Here is a 23,293-nt window from a genome sequence, read left to right on the forward strand (position 1 = left end):
GTGTGATCATTGCTTGTACAGCCCTCTCGCAGTGTCCGGAGCAAGTATGGTGGGTCTGACACACCGGTGTCAATGTGTTCTTTTTTCCATTTCCAGGAGTGTAGTTACCATCTTCTGGCGTTGCCACTTTGTAATAGACGACTGCATCATCTGTGAACAGCCTTAAAGAGCATCCGACAGCATTCTACAAGATCATTTATGTGTACTGTAAACAGTAACGGTCCTATCACACTTCCTTGGGGTACTCCGGAAATTGGCTTTACATCTGTCGATTTTGTTCCATTAAGAGTGAGTTCTGTCTGCAAGGAAGTCTTGAATCCAGTCTCAAATCTGCTCCGGTATTCAATAAACTCTTATTTTTTCACTTAACAGCATTGCAGGACGATGTCAAATGCCTTCCTGAAGTCAATGAATACGGTATCAATCTGAGCGTCGTTGTCTACACCCGCTGTTTGCGGTATCCATGTTGATTTTTATAGAAGAAATTTTCATTCTCCAAAGACGTCAGAATTCTGGAGCATGGAACATGTTCCGTAATTCTGCAACAGATATATGTCAACGATATAGGTCTATAATCGTGCTCATCTGTCCTACGAAAATGACCTGCGCTTTCTTCCAGTCGTTAGGTGCCCTTCGTTGCCCAAGCGATCTCCGAATTACTGTTAGAAGGGGAGCAACTTCTTTCACATAACTTTGTAGAATCTTACAGGTGTCTCATCTGGTCCTGATACCTTTCCACTACTAAGCGATTGTGGTTTTCTTCTCCGCTATTCGTTATCTTAATGTCTGCCATTTCGGCGTTCGTACGACGATTGAAATGAAGAACTGTGTTCCGATTTTCTGTGGTGAGACAATTAAGGAAGACCGAATTCAATATTTCGGCCTTCTTTCTATTAGCTTCCGTTTCAGTGCCAGTATGGTTACTGAGTGAATGAATAGATGACTTTGTCTCACTTACTGGTTTTACTGACGACCATAATCTCTTGGGGTTTTTACTCAGATTGGTTGAGAAAGTTTTACTTTCAAAGTCATTGAACGCTTCTCTTATTGCCCTCCTTACTCTCATTTTCGCTTCGTTGAGGTTTTGTTTGTCAGCTAGGTTTTTACTTGTCTTGAATTTGAGATGAAGTTGTCTTTGTTTACGCAGCAGTTTTCTAACACGGTTATTAAACCATGGTGGGTCTTTCCCATCCCTTAAGACCTTACTTGGAACATACTTGTCTAAGGCATAGTGCACGATGCCTTTGGGTCTTTTCTGTTTGTCCTCCACATCTTCGTCCTCATCACCGAATATTTGATGCTGACTGCTCAAATATTCTGAAATTTGTACTCTGTCACTCTTGCTAAGTAAAAATATCTTCCTACCTTTCTTAACGTTATTACTAAGACCCGTTGTCTCTATCTCTGATCTGCGAGAACGAAAATTCTCTGAGGACGTTGTGGCTAATTAATCAAGCAAAACGTCTTTGATCCCAAGGGAGGGTTTCTCTAGAAAAGCCAGATGTGCACACTACACGTACTCTGCTATCCTAGTAACCGCTTCCTGCGTGTAGTGCACAACTTTACTACTAACAAGGGAACCTCCCCATCGCACCCCCCTCAGATTTAGTTATAAGTTGGCACATTGGACAGGCCTTGAAAAACTGAACACATATCAATCGAGAAAACAGGAAGAAGTTGTGTGGAACTACGAAAAAAATAAGCAAAATATACAAACTGAGTAGTCCATGCGCAAGATAAGCAATGTCAAGGTGACTGTGGGCTCAGGAGCGCCGTGGTCCCGTGGTTAGCGTGAGCAGCTGCAGAATGAGAGGTCCTTGGTTCAAGTCTTCCCTCAAGTGAAAAGTTTGCTGTCTTCATTTTCGCAAAGTTATGATCTGTCCGTTCGTTCATTGACGTCTCTGTTCACTGTAATAAGTTTAGTGTCTGTGTTTTGTGACGAAAGGACGTACCTCTTGTAATGACACATTCCGACGTAGTCATACAATACCTTAAAAGCTGCGCCAAAGATTAAATTGAGAGGCATGTAGATTATAATCTTTGTAATGTTCACATTGGATTCTCTTTTGTTTCATACTCCAAGAAGGAGCTAAGGGACACTTTTGATTGTTGCCTCGTGGAGGATGGACGTAATTTTTGGTGTCTGCGGAAAGGCAGCCATATTGTTAGTAATTATGGTTTGTGCGACGAGCAGAGCAAGTCTTATTGTCTTGTGAATAAAAAATAGTGAGAAGTATCGAAGTGTTACGAAAATTATTTAAAGCAACGTAGCATTGTATTCATGGGTTTCCACCGTCTTCGTGAAGTGAACCGATGCCGACTTAGGAAGATACACACGGTCAACAAAGAGAAGAACTTCGATGGCGACTGATGAATTAATATTGTGGCAGAAGGACTAATTCTACGTCTAAGGTGAGAACTCTGAATAAATCAACAATGACGTAGAATTCAAAATGTAATTAATCGGAATGGTAAATTATATTACAGGCATATTTCACGCAGCACTGTATTTGTCCACATTCAAGCTGGTCAATACAATCCGTAAAAAAATCCTTTCAAAAATTCTAAAGTAAAAAAAAAACCACAATAAAATCAAATGTTTTTTTTATTTATTTCGCCACACTCTCCAATGGGAACCGAAAACATTTGATCGTAAAGTTATAGGTCAATCGATTCCTCCACAAGAAAACACATCTGATATATTCTATACGACACTGGTGACGGCATGTGCGTCACATGACAGGAATACGTTGTCGACCCACCTAACTTGTACACTTGGCGAATGGGTAAAACGATTTTTCTACCTTTCCCGATTTAGGTTTTCTTGTGGATGTGATAATCACTCCTAAAAAAGTGATGAAAACATAAGAGTTTGTCACATAAACTGCAACAAATGAATGCAAAAGTTTCACAGTCGCACAGTTTTCCCTGTGCTCTGTCAAAACGTTTTTTACGTTTTCAAATTTTTCCGTGTGCAGTTACCTCGCATCGGACGGACGGACGGACAGATAATAATTGTCTGAAAATAAAAAAAAATAAACTTTTCACTCGAGGGAAGACTTGAACCAAGGACCTCTCGTTCTGCAGCTGCTCACGCTAACCACGATGAGTCGGCTCTCTGCCGTGGCAGCGTGCGGACGGCCCCGCGCGCCGGCTAGTGGTTCGCTGCAGGCATTGTTCACTTCCGCGTCGTAGCTTTAAGGCTTGTATCCGTCCACCGTGAACAACATGTCGAGCGCTTATAGTCTGTCTGTAAACTGAAGAGCGAGCGAGCGAGTCCCCACTCCGCCAACCCAGCTACGTCACAATGCGCTTCTACACGCTGTTTCACAACGTAGTACCGGCCCTGCCGCGGCGCGCGATTTAAATCTGTGGCGACGCCGTACACAGATACGTCTCGGCTGCGTTTATTTTCACACAAATGCATTAAGGCCATAAGGAATACAAAAGACGATAGCTTCTTTCGAAATACAACAATAGAGTAAATAATATTAACATAAGAACTGAAGTGAGGATTCTACTACAAACATAGAACCGAACGCCTGTTCATGTGAATATGATACATGTTCCTCCACTGCTATTCGTAAAACGAACCGCACATAATTCAATAAATCTGTAGAATTTATGGCTTGTTCTTACTTTGTGTTTCTACTGAAAGGTAGAAGTTTTCATTGAAGGACTGTGTTGAAACTTAACATTTCTTGCAACATGAAGAATGTTAAAAAACTAAGCAGAAATTTATAATTTTATGTGTTAGTCCGATTTGCACTACTTTTTTGTCACTGTCTTCGTGAACATGTCTCTAAAGTATGTGTACAATGTTATGCATATTCGCTATTTACTCTATTGTCAGTTGTCAAAAAGATTACATGTGTTTTGGTAGCATCAACGATTATTTGTTTTGTATAAAAATAGATCAGATAATCTGTATCAAATTTTGTTGTAAGAATGGAATAAAATGTATGAAATTTTTGGAAATATTGAATATTGCTTTTGGTGAACTTGTTATGAGTAAACCAAGGGCATACAAGTGGTATAAACATTTTAAAGTGGGTCTTAAAGGGCAGCAGTTTTAACAAGTATGGATGAGATTAAAAATATGCAGTTAGAAGACCTATAAACTATCCCGAAGAAACAGTTCCTAAAGTGTTTCGGGAATTGGGAAAAGCACTGGCATAAGTGTGTAGTATGTAATGTGAAATATTTTGAAGAGTATAACATTGCTGAAGACTAACAAATAAAGTTCTCACCAAAAAATAAAAGTTAATATGTAAGCGCACCTCGTATATCAAGCTTTGTGCTTGGAAGTCCAGAATCGGGGTATGTGTTTCGAAGTGTTTACGATAGCTATTGTGCACATGTCTTATGCAGTATGTCTTAGAATCGGGTGAACAGTGACCGAGACAGAGATTTAGTGTTCCATCAGCATCAAAGGTTTTATGTGATTTTGAAACTGTCTATAAGGATGGGTTTCCTCACAAAATTATTAATTTCCTTCGTGGCGATTCCAGTAAACCATGCGGCTTATTTCCGCGTTTCTTCTCTATGCGTCCTATTGGGCGAGGCTGACGTTTGCCTAATATTAGCCGACAGTTCTTTTTGCGTCGCCTCTTTAACATACGCTGTACTAACATTAGAGACGATCGAACGCTTGTTACTCCGCAAATATCTTCTTCGTATTCTGGACATTTTCTTACAATGCTAGACGATTATCCATCACTTCCGGATATCGAAGTATATCAGTAAGTATAGAAAGTTAACTGACACTGGCAGCTAAAATCCCACGAACAGAAACGACGTATATCACTGCACGCCGATCTACACCGCTACACAGGTAACGGGCAACAGATTTTGGGTGCCCCTGTAGTCCGGTGGCAGCGTTCTTCCGGGAAAGGCCACTTCCCCCACCAAAAGCGCTGCTCGCTCTTCAGTTTACAGACAGACTATACCGCCGTGCGACCCTTAAAGTTTGCTTCCCAGCTGAACATGCGCGACCTCGTAACACATGAAGTTGAAACGTTTCTACGTGAAGAAGTTCGTTTAGATCCTAACCACGTTCTCAAAAATGGTTGAAATGGCTGTGAGCACTATGGGACTCAACAGCTTAGGTCATAAGTCCCCTAGAACTTAGAACTACTTAAACCTAACTAACCTAAGGACATCACACACACCCATGCCCGAGGCAGGATTCGAACCTGCGACCGTAGCAGTCCCGCGGTTCCGGACTGCAGCGCCAGAACCGCTAGACCACCGCCGGTTACGTAGAGGAAAAATGGCAAACCTTCACGACCTACCACGTCCTTAATGGTGTGCGTCAGGACAAAATTGAACTGAAAAAACATATACCACCATACCTGACAAATGGCGGGGTGCGAGCCATTGTCATGTACGACAGCCAACACCGAACATGTGCGGGTTGTGGACAAGAAGGCCACGTCAGATCCGCCTGCATGCGACGCCACCTGATCCAGACGCCGGTCGGCGAGGAAGCGTCTCCAGCGGTGATCACTCAGATCACTGTCACATATGCCAAGTTTGCCAAGGAAGGTAGCACCTCTACACAGGGTCTTCCTGCTCCCTTGACGTCGTCTGATCAGGTAGATGCAACTGCTACTGAGATTCCTTCTGAGGTGCCACAGACGCCAGATCCTGACCTGCCGAATCTTCGCAGCGCTGTGACTGAATGTGCTACTGAGATGGACGTTGATTCGGGAGTGGTACCTACTTCTGCTTTCCTTCAGACTGGTCCGGAGTCAGACGAAAGCCACCCGCAACCAGACTCTGAACGACATGTTCGAAAACAAGGGTCGACACGAAAGAGAAAGAAACGTAGCCGTACACCCCCTGATGAATCCATTCTACAGATGGATACCAGGGATGTAGACCCGAAGATGGACGACAAACCGCTCTTTGATGACCAAAAGTCTGATGCGAACGACCCGCCACAGGCGACCATTGGCAACGAACACCCCTCCTTACTGGCGCCGTCGCCCCCACAGGTCGACGTTGAAGAGAGCCTATCCACTGAGCCGAAAACTACGTCTCCTCTCCACGTGGATGATGTGCACAGCCGATGCCCTACCGCAGTATCAGTCTCCTGGGCAGACGATGTGGAGATCGAAGGGACTGGGGTGGACGGTGCTGATGATGGGGCGCCCCCATCGGTTGCGCCCGCGCCCGCAAACTCTCCACAATAGCAACCTCTTCAGCGGACCGGCAAGATCGACGACCTCTCGCTTCTGAAGAAGGAGCCACACCTGTGCCTGTGGGACTCCAACACCAGCATTATCGTGTCGCAACGATTAACCTCGCGACCATTCGTGCGCCCCACAAACTAGCGCTGCTCCGCGATATGATTTATGATGCAGACATAGATATTGCGCTTCTTCAGGAAGTGCATGTCGCCGATTTTTCACCACCACATGGCTTCACGGCGCATCTTTCTCCCACTTCGGACACCGGTAGTGGTGTTGCCATCATCTTACGAGAAGGTCTTCCTGCCGAAGATGTCCTATACCTCCCCAACGGCAGAGGTATGGCCCTTACTCTTTTTGGTGTACGCGTCGTCAACATTTATGCGCCGTCGGGCTCCAGATACCGTCGTGAACGCAATGCCTTCTTCGCGAATGAAGTTACACCCCTTTTTTATGGGACCACACGATAACTGGGTCATGGGTGGAGACTTCAACTGCGCCCAGCGACCTCAGGATCAATTGCCGCGTCACTCACCATGCGCAGCTCTGGAAACAGTCGTCACGCGGCTACAATTTGTCGACACGTGGAGACATGTTCACGGTGATCTTATGGGCTTTACGTACTACACTGCGCACTCCTCTAGCCGACTGGATCGCATCTACATCTCGCGATCCCTAATTCAACACACTCGACAGGCTGAAATCTGGCCTGTTGCTTTCTCAGATCATGAGGCTTACTTCTGTGATGTTTGTTGTGGTTGTCAGGAGAGCCAACACCGTGTTACTAGAGGAGGCCGAAAGGCACGCGTTTTAGCTCACGCAGGCTGGCGTTAGGTCTGGAACAGGACAAGGAAATTATAATTTAGAAAAAAACGGACGTAGCTGGTGGAAATCTTAACCTTAATCCATTAATGATGAACGTCGCTCTTGACGGTACATGATTCACAATATCAATAGTAACTGAATATGGCGCCTTGCTAGGTCGTAGCAAATGACGTAGCTGAAGACTATGCTAAACTATCGTCTCGGCAAATGAGAGCGTATTTTGTCAGTGAACCATCGCTAGCAAAGTCGGTTGTACAACTGGGGCGAGTGCTAGGAAGTCTCTCTAGACCTGCCGTGTGGCGGCGCTCGGTCTGCTATCACTGATAGTGGCGACACGCGGGTCCGACGTATACTACCGGACCGCGGCCGATTTAAAGGCTACCACCTAGCAAGTGCAAGCTCTATCCTGTGCAAGCTTCTTCATCTCCCAGTACCTACTGCACAGGATAGAGTAGCATGGCGAGCTGCATCAAACCAGTCTCAGGACTGAAGACCACAACAACAACAACCTAGCAAGTGTGGTGTCTGGCGGTGACACCACAATACAGGGTGATTCAAAAAGAATAACACAACTTTAAAAATGTGTATTTAATGAAATAAACATAATATAACCTTCTGTTATACATCATTACAAAGAGTATTTAAAAAAGTTTTTTCACTCAAAAACAAGTTCAGAGATGTTCAATATGGCCCCCTCCAGACACTCGAGCAATATCAACCCGATACTCCAACTCGTTCCACACTCTCTGTAGCATATCAGGCGTAACAGTTTGGATAGCTGCTGTTATTTCTCGTTTCAAATCATCAATGGTGGCTGGGAGAGGTGGCCGAAACACCATATCCTTAACATAGCCCCATAAGAAAAAATCGCAGGGGGTAAGATCAGGGCTTCTTGGAGGCCAGTGATGAAGTGCTCTGTCACGGGCTGCCTGGCGGCCGATCCATCGCCTCGGGTAGTTGACGTTCAGGTAGTTACGGACAGATAAGTGCCAATGTGGTGGCGCTCCATTCTGCTGAAATATGAATTGTTGTGCTTCTTGTTCGAGCTGAGGGAACAGCCAATTCTCTAACATCTCCAGATACTGTAGTCCAGTTACAGTAGCACCTTCGAAGAAAAAGGGTCCAAAAACTTTATTGGCTGAAATGGCACAGAAAACGTTCACCTTAGGCGAGTCATGTTCATACTGAGTTGTTTCCCGCGGATTCTCGTCGATTCACTTCTGCCGTACTCAATAACACAAAAAACTTTCTGTAGAGCGGTCGCCATCTTAGCATCAACTGACGCTGACGCCTAGTCAACAGCGCCTCAAGCGAACAAATGTACAACTAAATGAAACTTTATAGCTCCCTTAATTCGCCGACAGATAGTGCTTAGCTCTGCCTTTTGTCGTTGCAGAGTTTTAAATTCCTAAAGTTGTGGTATTCTTTTTGAATCACCCTGTATTGTTCTCACAAGACAGGCAGTATGGCACGGACGTGGTTCATGGCAACTGAACACGGCACTTCTTAATTCACCCTACTGTCGACTTCTAATAGAAGACACTTGGATCACATGTAATAGACGCCATCCCACGTATCCGTCTACCATATCCTGGTGGATCTAGTGTGCAAAACCTGTTCTTCGATAAACTTTGATCCGGTATGGCAAAGATGTTGTAACCTGGAGGAAGAGCACTATGGACTTTTACTACAGGATCCTACGAGAATGCTCCACGATGCCAGCCTCCCCTGAGCGCCATACAAGGATGAACCATGCTAAGACACAAATCTCCAATCTTATGCGGAGGCATTTGGAAGGAGCGATAGTACGATCTCGTACTGCTGATCGCATGCCTCATGAACATCCGTAGATGTACCATATCATCCAAGAACGCCAAAATCGACGCCGAAAATTGATTCACGTCCTAACAGACCAAGAAGGGCGTCGCTACCTAACCCAATCTGCAATGGGGAATGTGCTTCACGCCCACTACCAGCAGCTCTACGCCGCAATTCCACATTCCCCAGAGTTGATCGAGGAAGTCTCACAGCTCAACTTCGGTGGTATCCCAGGAGACGCGGCGATTGACTTGATGTCAGAGGTGACTGATGATGAAGTCCGCGATGCGATCCGGGCAGGAACCATCAATCGCTCCCCAGGACCCGACGGTCTTCCCCTCGAATTTTATCGCACCTTCCGTGATTTGTTAGAGTCCACCTTCACCTCCATCTGTCGGGAACTGATGTCTCCGGAAGTACCTGTGCCGGACGCTTTCATGGAAGGAGCTATTATTCCTGTACATAAACCGCATGGTGGCAACAATGTCAGTGATTATCGGCCCATCATCCTCCTTAACAGTGATATGAAAATCTTCACTCGCCTTTTGGCGGCACGACTTGAAAACATTGCCCGATATGTTGTGTCGCCAGACCAAGCATCTTTGGGAGGGGATAATAATATCCGCATGGCTTTATGCCGCTACAGGGATATGATCGCCGTTACCCAGGCACAACGCCTCTCTGGGGCACTTGCGTCTTTGGACTTTAGTCAAGCTTTTGATAGGGTTGACCATTCGTTCCTTACGGCCATTCTCCACCATATGGGTTTCCCAGTCGCCGTTATCACGGTAGTGGTCTGCCTTCTGCGGGGTGCCTCATCCAGGATTATGTACAATTGCAGACTCACTCCTCCGATAAAAATAGGTCGATCCATACGTCAAGGTTGTCCTCTATCAGCGATTTTGTACGCCTTTTCCTTGGAATCCTTGCTATGTGGACTAAGACAACGTTTGGTAGGGTTGTCCATAGATCCTACCGATTCTGTTGCACAGCCTATGCTGACGATGTAGTCATCTGTTTACGTAATGCCGACGAGGTTCGAGCTGCTTTGACGTGGGTAGCGATTTATGGTGAGGCATCGGGTAGCTCTTTAAACGTACGTAAGTCACAAGTTATGTTCACTGGCACGGGAATTCCCGTGGAGTGCGTTACACCTCTCACCACCGTTGATACCATTCGCTGTTTGGGAATAGATTTTTCATCTGATCTCCGGCGTTCAGCCACCATCAACTGCCAACGACTCCTTTTAATGATCAGAGCAGGTCTTATGGACCATCGCCTTCGATCCCTAGATATTCTCCAACGAGCTCGATATGTAAATATATATATCGCTTCCCGAGTTCCCCATGTAGCACAAGTTCTACCTTTCCCGCTTACTGTGGCACGTCGCATGTTGGCAGCCATGGCATCTTTCGTCAGCTCTGGGCTGTTGTTCAAAGTTAACTATGCAACCCTTACTCTTCCCCGTGAACGAGGTGGGATAGGTCTGTTGCACGTGCCGGATAGAGCTCGCGCCCTATTTGTCAGCTGACGGTATGGACACGTTGCCCAACGAACCTCACTGGTCTCCTCCTTTCGGTATATTCGCCGGTCTCACTGTCAGCCCCAGTGATGATCTCGGATGTTCCGGCCCAGTTCCATTATATACGATACTTCTTTCCTGAACTCAGTTATCTACGCCTCACCTTACCAAGACAGCTTTTACTCAAGACAAAGGCAGTATACAGTGTCCTCCAATTAGGTCGTCCACCTAACCAGATTGAACAAAAGTTCGTTCGATTCCCGGCGGGGTCAGGGATTTTCTCTGCCTCGTGATGACTGGGTGTTGTGTGATGTCCTTAGGTTAGTTAGATTTAAGTAGTTCTAAGTTCTAGGGGACTGATGACCATAGATGTTAAGTCCCATAGTGCTCAGAGCCATTTGAACCATTTGAACAAAAGTTCCCCCAGGTTGACTGGCGTCATGTATGGCGCGCGGTGTTCGCCTGTTACCTTGACACGAATGTTCAATCTGTCTGGTACCTAACTGTCAATGATGAGCAAATCAACCAATTTCGCCTTCATCGTATCCACCTCGCCCAATCACCTCTATGTTCCACGTGTGGAGTGCCAGACAATGATGAACATCGGTTTGTTTGCGGACCGGCGGCGGAGGTTTGGCACTTGGTTCGTCGTATTGTTGCATTTCTAACGCGGGACATTCCGGATCGGATTACTCCCCTTTCATTATTATTTCCGGAACGTGACTATTTTCCTCGGACAAAGACCAATGCTGTGAATTGGATTCGCGGACATGCCATTCACTACCTATTTGGACAAACTGTAGACTCTGTTCTCGATTTTTGGACATACCTCAATGACCGTCATTATGTCGTTGTCCGTCACCCAAAATGCAGACAATTTTTCTCGAACTTCCTTGGGAGTGCTTTCCACGACCCGCCTCGCAGCAGGAATATGTTAAACCAAGAGAGAAGAAGGTTTCCTATTTGAACCAATGAACATTTCTGAACAATTGAACGGAACACATCAATTTCGAGAAGACGTGACCCAACATATTACCAGCAGGGCGCAGAAGGCCTCTGATCAATTACACAACAAAATTTAAAAAAAATAAAAAAAAATAAAAAAATTAAATTAAAAAAAATAAAAATAAAAACAATAAAAATAAAAATAAAATTCAGAAAAAGGTAGATTTTGTTTTGTTTGTAAGGATAGCCCTAACCTTGATTTCCCATATTTCCCCTGGTATATAGGTAGCTCTCTGGAGTAGGTTTAGTCAGGAGCCAACGCCTGAAGTGGACCAGATTTTTTTGTTACAGGATGAAAAGTGGCGGTGGCACTTAGGTTTTTTTTAGTTCCATTTTATTAAGGGACTTTCTAAACATTAAAGAAAGAAAAGAGAGAAGAGAAAAGGGAAAAAAATAAAAAAATTAACAAAAAAACAAAAAGAAAAAAAATATAAAAAAGAAATTAAAAAATTAAAAGAAAACGGGACCACGGCGCTTCTGAGCGCACAGTATCCTTGATGTTGCCTATGTTGGGCATGGACTACTCTGTTTGTATATTTTGCTTTTTTTTCATACACTCCTGGAAATGGAAAAAAGAACACATTGACACCGGTGTGTCAGACTCACCATACTTGCTCCGGACACTGCGAGAGGGCTGTACAAGCAATGATCACACGCACGGCACAGCGGACACACCAGGAACCGCGGTGTTGGCCGTCGAATGGCGCTAGCTGTGCAGCATTTGTGCACCGCCGCCGTCAGTGTCAGCCAGTTTGCCGTGGCATACGGAGCTCCATCGCAGTCTTTAACACTGGTAGCATGCCGCGACAGCGTGGACGTGAACCGTATGTGCAGTTGACGGACTTTGAGCGAGGGCGTATAGTGGGCATGCGGGAGGCCGGGTGGACGTACCGCCAAATTGCTCAACACGTGGGGCGTGAGGTCTCCACAGTACATCGATGTTGTCGCCAGTGGTCGGCGGAAGGTGCACGTGCCCGTCGACCTGGGACCGGACCGCAGCGACGCACGGATGCACGCCAAGACCGTAGGATCCTACGCAGTGCCGTAGGGGAACGCACCGCCACTTCCCAGCAAATTAGGGACACTGTTGCTCCTGGGGTATCGGCGAGGACCATTCGCAACCGTCTCCATGAAGCTGGGCTACGGTCCCGCACACCGTTAGGCCGTCTTCCGCTCACGCCCCAACATCGTGCAGCCCGCCTCCAGTGGTGTCGCGACAGGCGTGAATGGAGGGACGAATGGAGACGTGTCGTCTTCAGCGATGAGAGTCGCTTCTGCCTTGGTGCCAATGATGGTCGTATGCGTGTTTGGCGCCGTGCAGGTGAGCGCCACAATCAGGACTGCATACGACCGAGGCACACAGGGCCAACACCCGGCATCATGGTGTGGGGAGCGACCTCCTACACTGGCCGTACACCACTGGTGATCGTCGAGGGGACACTGAATAGTGCACGGTACATCCAAACCGTCATCGAACCCATCGTTCTACCATTCCTACACCGACAAGGGAACTTGCTGTTCCAACAGGACAATGCACGTCCGCATGTATCCTGTGCCACCCAACGTGCTCTAGAAGGTGTAAGTCAACTACCCTGGCCAGCAAGATCTCCGGATCTGTCCCCCATTGAGCATGTTTGGGACTGGATGAAGCGTCGTCTCACGCGGTCTGCACGTCCAGCACGAACGCTGGTCCAACTGAGGCGCCAGGTGGAAATGGCATGGCAAGCCGTTCCACAGGACTACATCCAGCATCTCTACAATCGTCTCCATGGGAGAATAGCAGCCTGCATTCCTGCGAAAGGTGGATATACACTGTACTAGTGCCGACATTGTGCATGCTCTGTTTCCTGTGTCTATGTGCCTGTGGTTCTGTCAGTGTGATCATGTGATGTATCTGACCCCAGGAATGTGTCAATAAAGTTTCCCCTTCCTGGGACAATGAATTCACGGTGTTCTTATTTCAGTTTCCAGGAGTGTAGTTCCACACAACTTCTTCCTGTTTTCTCGATTGATCTGTGTTCAGTTTTTCAAGACCTATCCACTGTGCCAACTTATAACTAAATCTGAAGGGGGTGCGATGGGGAGGAACAGGGAGCATTACCATATGTCCAACCAGGATGGTCTGAACAGACGCACGGTCGTGGGAAGTTCAGCTAAGAGGTGAACTTGACACAACACACTGCCTCAAGGAGGTACTGGAACCACAACCACATTTTCAGAAAGTCGGTGCTCACTGGATTTACTCGGTTTTCGTACTGCAGCAAGTAATCATCAACTGAGGGCTGAATAACACTTAGGCGGTTTTTTGTTCTACTGATTTTTATTGGTATGAACTAGTTTTTGGCTTATTAGGCCATCTTCAGATAAGACAAAGTCCAGAATGTTTGGTTCATAAGAAAACAAGCTCCTAGTAAACAATAGCCAGTAGCTATCTGAAGATGGCCTAATAAGCCGAAAACTAATTCATACAAATAAAAATCAGTAGAACAAAAAACCGCCTAAGTGTTATTCAACCCTCAATACGGAATTGTTCTATCAAGAAGCGACGGAAGAATCCATAAATAATCATCAACTGCTGTGAAACTGGGAAACCTACGGGCGTGGAAAGGATGGAACTTCAGAATAGTGGTATTTTGATAAATGGCACGACTTTTACCTGCTGACCATGATAAGGATACCGACATCAACATTGTATCGACCAGCAAAGCATTTGAATATCTTACCTACCCAGAATGTACTTTTTATTAACGACACTTTGAATCCGTAACTCCTACACTCAGTAGATGACCTCACTGCATCAGAAGAGGGTCGTATTACTACGGAACAGATGTTAGAAAATATTCTACATTACCAGGAAAAAAACAAAATAAGACGATCACCACTATAAGTGTTTCTACTACTGGCGTGTCCGTGTTTCTTACAGCAGCTTGTGTGTTCTGCCTACGCTTGAGGAGTAATGCTGCCAGTCCTCCAGACTTACCTTTAAACCCCATAAAATTAATTGATGCCATAATTAAGAAGTGGGAACTGGAACCAGTTGTGCCAATACCTGTAATGTTCGCCCCCTGTAGCTGAGTGGTAGCCGGCACGGTAGCTCAGCGTGTTCGGTCAGAGGGTAATGTGCCCTCTGTAATAAAAAAAAAAATAAAATAAATAAAAAAATTAAAAAAACTGAGTTAACAGATCAACAACGAACTTAAAATGGATGTCTTACGACGTCCGCCCCGAGCAGATGCAACGAACTAAAGCGAACAAATAGAAAACTTAAAAAAAAAGTGGTCAGCGCGACAGACTGTCACTCCTAAGGGCCCGGGTTCGATTGCCGGCTGGGTCGGAGATTTTCTCCACTCAGGGACTGGGTGTTGTGTTGTCCTAATGAACCCCATCGACGCGCAAGTCGCCGAAGTGGCGTCAAATCGTAAGACTTGCATCCGGCGACCGGTCTACCCGACGGGAGGCCCTACTCACACGACATTTTTTTTAATACTTGTAATTAAATTATAGCAAGTGGAATGAGAAAGATCTCGACCTAGATTGAAGTGGAAACAAATAGCATTACTTCCTGTAGTAAAATATTAATCAGGATTGCAGGGTATAAACTAGTGTCAATGCAATCTATGTACACTGCAGTTGTTATGGATGCACCAAAGTAAAATTCGGGACGAATTTTTGAAGAATGGAGGATTTTTGTACAGCGCATTAAATTCCTGGGTGTGCATATAAATTTTTGCAGTTATTACTTTCACCGACGACAGAAATTCAGATCCAGCTCGTACCGTGTGCCACAACCAGTATCTTGCGCACGCAAGGAATTCAGTGTTACGGGAGGCAGGGTGCTACTCGTGATACATTTCCACATCGAGCTGAGCTGGAATCAAAAAGTGCAAATGGCACAGTATGACAGCACCTAATGCATCAACCTGCGAGTCTTGCATTATGGAGTCATAACATCTAACCTCTGAGCTAAGCTGCTTCTAGCACCGACAAAAAGTGCGAAGGCAAGGGGAACTGACAATAACTGAGACACCACAGTGGGGGAAAGTCTGCTGAAACTTCCGGATAATGAGGGCAAGTGACTGCATCGCCAACAATGATGATGATGTTATGTCCAGCTTAAATACGACCTTTATCGAAGCTTCAGGCTCAGTGTCTGGTCATCTCATCCGACTTTCTAATTCTTACTGAATGGAAGTCTCGCTAGTTACAGGACAACTTGACTGGTGAATCTTGATTTGCTGCCTGCTGCTGAGAGATGACTTCGCCTCTGAGGCTGGCTGTAGTGGGCCTTAGCGACTGCATGCTGCCTTGCTGCTTTGTTGCCACCACGTTTGAAGAAGATGCGGAAGATCCTGGGCCTTCCCCTATTCAAGGGCTGTGCTAAGCGACGGCAGACTACTGCCTACAACCTGTAGGGTGAGATATCTGTGTACCGCCTCCCTGGCTGTACATAGCACTACCTTCCTGACTGTACAAAGCACTGCCCCCCTGGCTGCACACTGTGTTGCTGACTTGGAACGTAGGGTTCTACCTTCACAATCCCCATCGCCTGTGAAACGCCATTGGCAGCTGCTTAAGTAAAGGGATCACACCGACAGCAGAGAAAACTGATGCAATCAATGAAGAGCTGACCACAAAAAAATTGAAAGAATTGTAGTCTTTTCTTGGAAAAGTGAAATACTGCACAAAATGCATTCCCCAGGCAGCTACCTCAACAGATCCATTGAGGAAGAAATGCATCCCTTGCAGTTGAAAACACGCCTGAGGTCGGGCACACGCTTAACGACGTTCACACCAGGTACCCTCCTGAGCGTTGCAGCCACCACCGTTTCACAAAATGAAATTGGGGCCATTCCCTCACATAAAAATGCCGTAGTACAGAAAAACCAATTGCTTTTGTATCTGAAACGATCTTCCAGATACAGAAAAATTATTCACAAGTTGACAAAGAGGCGTTGACCATTGTGTATGGCGTTAAAAAAATCGACTTTTTCTTATGTGGGAATCAGTTCCAGTTACTTACAGAACACAAACCCCCCTTTTCTCTTTGTAGCTACATTGTCACCTTCCAGACAAAAGGGTGCACCATTTGCAACATTGGGCTCTGTTCTTGTGCAATTCGCCTCTGCACAGCAAGCAAACGCTAATGCACTATTACGCCTCCCCATTGACCCCAATGTTGATTTTCACCATCTGGAAGCACTGTGCTTTGCCCTAGACGAGACTATGCGCCACACACTGCAAGATTTTCTGATTATCACTCTTGAAACAGCAGCGGCTACTTGCCAGTATGATCTCCTGTGTAGAGTTGTGTCAGCAGTGCAAAGTGTTTGGCCAGAGAGTCTCCCAAAAGGATCAGACACACCGCCGCAAAATTATTTTGCTACACTCCAGGAAATTGAAATAAGAACACCGTCAATTCATTGTCCCAGGAAGGGGAAACTTTATTGACACATTCCTGGGGTCAGATACATCACATGATCACACTGACAGAACCACAGGCACATAGACACAGGCAACAGAGCATGCACAATGTCGGCACTAGTACAGTGTATATCCACCTTTCGCAGCAATGCAGGCTGCTATTCTTCCATGGAGACGATCGTAGAGATGCTGGATGTAGTCCTGTGGAACGGCTTGCCATGCCATTTCCACCTGGCGCCTCAGTTGGACCAGCGTTCGTGCTGGACGTGCAGACCGCGTGAGACGACGCTTCATCCAGTCCCAAACATGCTCAATGGGGGACAGATCCGGAGATCTTGCTGGCCAGGGTAGTTGACTTACACCTTCTAGAGCACGTTGGGTGCCACGGGATACATGCGGACGTGCATTGTCCTGTTGGAACAGCAAGTTCCCTTGCCGGTCTAGGAATGGTAGAACGATGGGTTCGATGACGGTTTGGATGTACCGTGCACTATTCAGTGTCCCCTCGACGATCACCAGTGGTGTACGACCAGTGTAGGAGATCGCTCCCCACACCATGATGCCGGGTGTTGGCCCTGTGTGCCTCGGTCGTATGCAGTCCTGATTGTGGCGCTCACCTGCACGGCGCCAAACACGCATACGACCATCATTGGCACCAAGGCAGAAGCGACTCTCATCGCTGAAGACGACACGTCTCCATTCGTCCCTCCATTCACGCCTGTCGCGACACCACTGGAGGCGGGCTGCACGATGTTGGGGCGTGAGCGGAAGACGGCCTAACGGTGTGCGGGACCGTAGCCCAGCTTCATGGAGACGGTTGCGAATGGTCCTCGCCGATACCCCAGGAGCAACAGTGTCCCTAATTTGCTGGGAAGTGGCGGTGCGGTCCCCTACGGCACTGCGTAGGATCCTACGGTCTTGGCGTGCATCCGTGGGTCGCTGCGGTCCGGTCCCAGGTCGACGGGCACGTGCACCTTCCGCCGACCACTGGCGACAACATCGATATATTGTGGAGACCTCACGCCACACGTGTTGAGCAATTCGGCGGTACGTCCACCCGGCCTCCCGCATGCCCACTATACGCCCTCGCTCAAAGTCCGTCAACTGCACATACGGTTCACGTCCACGCTGTCGCGGCATGCTACCAGTGTTAAAGACTGCGATGGAGCTCCGTATGCCACGCAAACTGGCTGACACTGACGGCGGCGGTGCACAAATGCTGCGCAGCTAGCGCCATTCGACGGCCAACACCGCGGTTCCTGGTGTGTCCGCTGTGCCGTGCGTGTGATCATTGCTTGTACAGCCCTCTCGCAGTGTCCGGAGCAAGTATGGTGGGTCTGACACACCGGTGTCAATGTGTTCTTTTTTCCATTTCCAGGAGTGTATTAAACGCAGGCTGAATGTTGTGCAGCGAGTAGTATTACTTGCCACAGAGGACGCTGAATGTTGTTTTGTTGTTCCACCTTTGCTCTGTGACCACATCCTTCAGTTGCTACATACATTGCACTGCAGGATGCTGAGGATTAAGGCTTTAGGTTGGTGCCATTTTTATTGGTCTGGGATAGACGGCGCAACAGAGCATGCAACAGTGCATGTTAGGCTTACACTGGCAACCAAGCCTCTCCAGCAAAAAGTTTTCCCCATGGCCCCAGCCTGAGCGTCTTTGGCAGATGGTGCACATCGCTTTGCTGGCGCATTTCAGGGTGCAATGTGCTTGCTGGTGATGGACGCACTCTCTAATTTGTCATTTGTAGTGTGTCTCTTCTACAACTGCAAACATCACGATCAGGGCTCTCGCTACCATTTCCGCCACTGAGAGAGCCCCCTAAAATTTCATATCTGACAATGGATTTCAGTTTCTTTCGTTAGAATTTGAGGCAATCTGCCAACGCATTGGAATACAGCATCTGTCCACTGCTCCTTTCCACACAGCATTGTACTCGTAAGTGGAGTGGATGCTCGCAATGCCCAAAGGCACAAATGAGGAAGGCACTGGCATCGACACCCACTAACGAAGCCTTAACAGCGTTTCTTGCACCTACTGGTCCTGCATGGCACAGGCTGCATACACTCCTGGAAGTGCTGCATCCTGCCCTTGGCCCCCTAGCCTAGCTACACACCCCAATACTAGCAGGGCGCCAATATTTGGGCTCACACTTATGGCCAGAACCAGGTTGGGCATCCAGCATCATTGTCATTCACAATGGGTGCCAAATGTTCCTCTTCACAGCCAGGCCGGGGCAACTGCTCTGCCACCAAAATCAGTTGCAGCCGCAACACATGCAGTCACCATCCCCACTCTTGAAGCAGGATCAGGGGACATCCAACCCCACCGCTCTTGGTGAACATGCTTTCAGGCTGAAACCTGCACACTGCCAGTGTTCCTAGGTTCACTTGCTGGACGTGGCCCCAGTGCTGTTACAACTTGCACCCATGCCATCATTAGCAGCAGTGGCGACAACTGATGACCGAACCACTGCATAACTGGCAACCCACAGAGGTTACCGACAATCTCAGTGCCCCAGCAGCAACTGCAGTCTTCAGTGATGGAGGTGTAGACCAGGCTGTGAATGAACAAGACGCCACAGGGATGGAAACAGCAGAAATTGAGATGCTGTTGGAGCTACTGGCAGGGCTACCCACACAATGCTCCCACTTGCCCTGGTGAGTGAACCACAAGTCTGATCAGTTACAGCCCTATGCACCTATTAAAAGAGAGAGGGATTTGGTATTATCTCTGGATTCGGATATTGATATAGAAATGAGTGCACCTACATTGGCCGTTCAGAGCTACACGGTTTACAACTACACCGCAGGTGGTGTTGTCACTGCATGAATTGATAAGACCCTCTGGCAGCTTAGGCAACAAGGAAAGTGAGTACGTGTTCCTTGATCCGTTCTGTTTATGTATCTGAAGCTTTCCAGTCACTGATGTTACTATTTGCACACTGTGAGTCTCTTGTTCTAGGTTATTCCCTCGGTCTGATCGTCAGGTTTTGCTTATATGTTGTTGACGAGTGTTTAGGCTTCGTGTTTGACTTCAAAAATGGCTCTGAGCACTATGGGACTCAACATCTTAGGTCATAAGTCCCCTAGAACTTAGAACTACTTAAACCTAACTAACCTAAGGACATCACACACACCCATGCCCGAGGCAGGATTCGAACCTGCGACCGTAGCAGTCCCGCGGTTCCGGACTGCAGCGCCAGAACCGCTAGACCACCGCGGCCGGCCGTGTTTGACTTCCACTCGCTTTGTCCTTTGGGATTTGCGTACGGCTAGCTGTCGCCCATTTTGGATTTTTCAGCGACTTACCGTGTTCCTGAGAAACCACATTGTGGCACATCCCCATTGGGGTAGTGCGTTACGAAAGGGACATCTCCGATTTTCTTTCAGCATAATGGTGACCCACCTTATTATGGGTTAGCTGTCTGGGTGTACGAGGATACACAATTTCCCCAGGGAGGGATAAGTTGCAGAGGTCATTGATGTGATCGACAAATTTCCAGGATTCAAGTCCGTTAGATTTCTATCTGTGTGGTCATGTGAAGGAAATGTGGTGAAAATCAGAAACGTTGCACATCTCAGAGAGCGAATAGTTGATGTTTATACTCACATTCCTGCATGTATCGGTTAAAGTGAGCCGCGCGGGATTAGCCGAGCGGTCTAGGGTGCTGGAGTCATGGACTGTGCGGCTGGTCCCGGCGGAGGTTCGAGTCCTCCCTCGGGCATGGGTGTTTGTGTTTGTCCTTAGGATAATTTAGGTTAAGTAGTGTGTAAGCTTAGGGACTGACGACCTTAGCAGTTAAATCCCATAAGATTTCACACACATTTGAACATTTTTGGTTAAAGTGAATGAAGAGTGGATGAAGTGGATAACAACACCCATACAACTTCCTGGACAACCCAATGATCACATTTTCTGCCTTTGTATGTTATCACCAGTATTTGCCTTGTTCTGCACAAAAGACAACACGACTCGAGAACGAATACAGCTATGCTCAAAAGAGAGACATCATTGTTTTTCTTTTGTAATTGTCTACCTGTATGATATATCTCATGATCACCTATCCACATGAAAATTACATTACGGCTTTCAAAATGGCCGCCAAATTGTTAATATAACATCATAGGTTTTCACCCTCTCGCTTCTCATACTAGTTGACTTGAAATGGCTGTTTATCCACCAATGACCCAATCTGTAAGTAGCAATGCACAGCATTAACTAACAGTTTCAAATTTAACGACTGGCCGTTACTAGTGCTGCAAACGGCTGGAATATTCATTTTTAACATCCAAATTTCCGCTAACCCACAATCATATTGTGTAATGGACACTTGCAAAGAATCCAATTCTTAAGACCGAAATTAAAATGTATCAAACTGTTGGTGCCACACCAGCAATGCCCTTTGCCTGCCACTGTCTATGTAAAACTTTCTTTTGGCCCAAATACTAGTTTTTTTGGTGAATTCATCAAAACATATCTTTACAAAAGCTCAAGATTAGCTATTAATCGAGTAACTAATAAAGATGTACTGAATGTAACAGGGACGAAAACAGCTTTATGGCATATCTTGACTAAAATAGGTGGACAAGACACAACTCGAGGCGTCAAGGAATAGTTAATTGAATAGTAGAGGTATCTGCAAGCATTAAAAATTGTGAAGTCAGACCGGATTCAGAGCTATGTAGGGTGCAGTAGTTATGCAAAGATGAAAATACTTGTACACGACAGACTAATGTACAGAGCTTCATTAAATCTGTTGTATTCACCAGATAAGCTTGGCACTGAACATAAAGGTAGAAGGAAGCAAATCAACTACATCAGAAATCAGTTTCTGTTTTGAGGTAGCGTGCTTGCATACTGCAACTACCTCATTACAGGACTATGTTCGCCTATAACAAAAATAACGGGGGCAACGCAATGAGAGAAAATTAATTAAAACAATACATAAAAATACTCAACTTTAATGTGATAATAAGGCGTGGTACTAAAGTAAAAGTTCGGAATATTGGTCTCACGAACTATTTGGCAGATGAAGGAACTAGCCTCTGGTTGCAGCTTCCTCTGTGGCATCAAACATGACTATCAGCAGATCGATCAAACTACACTAACGGAAAAAATCGGAGCACCAAAAATAATTAATGTAGAGTGATGAAATTTTAGGAATACAGTAGTGTAGGTAACATGTTTACATGATTAGCACTGCAATATAACAGGTTAATGTAAGCGCGAGATAAGCCGTTCAAAATGTGAAATGCTGGTACAATAATAACCAGTGTAACCAGCAGAAAGTTGAATGCAAGCATGCAAAAGAGCATACAGGTGCCGAATGTCAGTTTGTGGGATGGAGTTCCATGCCTGTTGCACATGGTCAGTCAACACAGGGACGGTTAATGCTGTTGATGGATGACGTTGGAGTTGTCGTCTAATGTTGTACTCGATTGGAGACAATCTGCTGATTGGGCAGGTCGAGGCAACATGTCAACACACTATAGAACATGTGGGCTACAACAGCGGTATGTGGGCTGGCGTCAACCTGTTGGAAAACATTCCCTGGAATGTTGTTCATGAATGGCAGCACAACAGGCCGAACCATCAGAATGACGTTCAAATCTGCAGTCAGGATGTGTGAGATAACCACGAGAATGCTCTTGCTGCAATACGAAATAGCACCCCAGATCATAACTCCAGGTGCAGGTCCAGTGTGTCTAGCATGTAGACGGGTTGGTTGCAGGACCTCGACTGGCCTTCTCCTAACCCACACACAGCCATCACTGGCATCGAGGCAGAATCAGCTTTCATCAGAAAACACAATAGACCTCCACACTGCCCTCCAACGAGCTCTCACTGAAAACCACAGAAGTCGCAGATGGTGGTGGTTTGGGATCAGCAGACAGGGGTCTGGCTTGGAGCTGTCCTTGAAGTAACCGATTTGTAACAGTTCGTTGTATCACTGTAGTGCCAACTGCTGCTCAGATTGCTGCTGCAGAAATCTGAATAGACATCATCCTGAAGATGTAGAAACACGCCTACCAGTTTTACTTTATGTCGCTCAACTCCTCCTTTATGTTGCAATTTTTTCCGTCACTATATTGGTAATTAGTGTGCCAGAAGCATAATTTGGATCCTCAACATCCATCCGCTGGCCGGCGAGGGAGGTGGGGGAGGGGGTGGGGGACGTGGGAAGGAGGCATTGCCAATGTAACTTGCCTTTTTAGCTTCATGCTTTCTTGCTTGCCAACGTATTTGGTATGTGGACCCAGGTTGCTCCCACTGGAATTTGCCCATGGCACCAGAGGTAACAATACCCAAAGCCTTGGTAGTGGGTGGCCGGACCAGCTACTGTACCTCGTCTACTTCCATCTCTTCGTCAGCCCACTTCCGTCTGAGAATCGTCAGTTGGCTGCAGCCACCCAAGACGGCTGGCTGCACTGAAGTCATGTGAATGTAAAAAAGAAGAAAACTTTTGTCTCGACTGTTTTCTGTGCTCGGTCTGTGGATGCA

The sequence above is a fragment of the Schistocerca cancellata genome, chromosome 4 (assembly GCF_023864275.1).
Source record: "Schistocerca cancellata isolate TAMUIC-IGC-003103 chromosome 4, iqSchCanc2.1, whole genome shotgun sequence".
NCBI classification, from domain to species: domain Eukaryota; kingdom Metazoa; phylum Arthropoda; class Insecta; order Orthoptera; family Acrididae; genus Schistocerca; species Schistocerca cancellata.